The sequence below is a fragment of the Eimeria mitis genome, genomic scaffold (genome assembly GCF_000499745.2).
Source record: "Eimeria mitis Houghton genomic scaffold, Emh_scaff1348, whole genome shotgun sequence".
Taxonomy (NCBI): Eukaryota; Apicomplexa; class Conoidasida; order Eucoccidiorida; family Eimeriidae; genus Eimeria; species Eimeria mitis.
The window spans coordinates 4,719-5,255 of NW_013568861.1; positions in this window are offsets into that span (position 1 = coordinate 4,719).

Here is a 537-nt window from a genome sequence, read left to right on the forward strand (position 1 = left end):
TTAGGGGGGAGGGGGGAGGGTTTAGAAAGGTTGAGATATATATATATATTTGGTCTATCGTTTGGGGTTTTGGGGTTAGGGTTTAGGGTTTAGGGTTTAGGGTTTAGGGTTTAGGGGTTGAAGTCTAGGGTTTAGGGTTTAGGGTTTAGGGTTTAGGGTTTAGGGTTTAGGGTTTAGGGTTTACCGTCTAAGAGTGTTCCTTTTTTTGTCATTTGTTGGTGGTTTTTAAAACCCTCGTTGAGGTGTCTATACACCACAAATTCTTCGCTAGCTTTTATCACCTCTGCAGGGTCTGAGCAACAAAACCCTAAACCCTAAACCCTAAACCCTAAACCCTAAACCCTTGAAATACTCAAACCCTAAACACCTCTTGTATCTGTGCATTTCTACACACACCAAAAACCCTAAACCCTAAACCCCCTTCTCCTTCTCCCCCCGTCTCTACCTTCTACACAGCCTCTAGGGTTTAGGGTTTAGGGTTTAGGGTTTAGGGTTTAGGGTTTAGGGTTTACCTATGTGACAAGACATTGCTAGCGC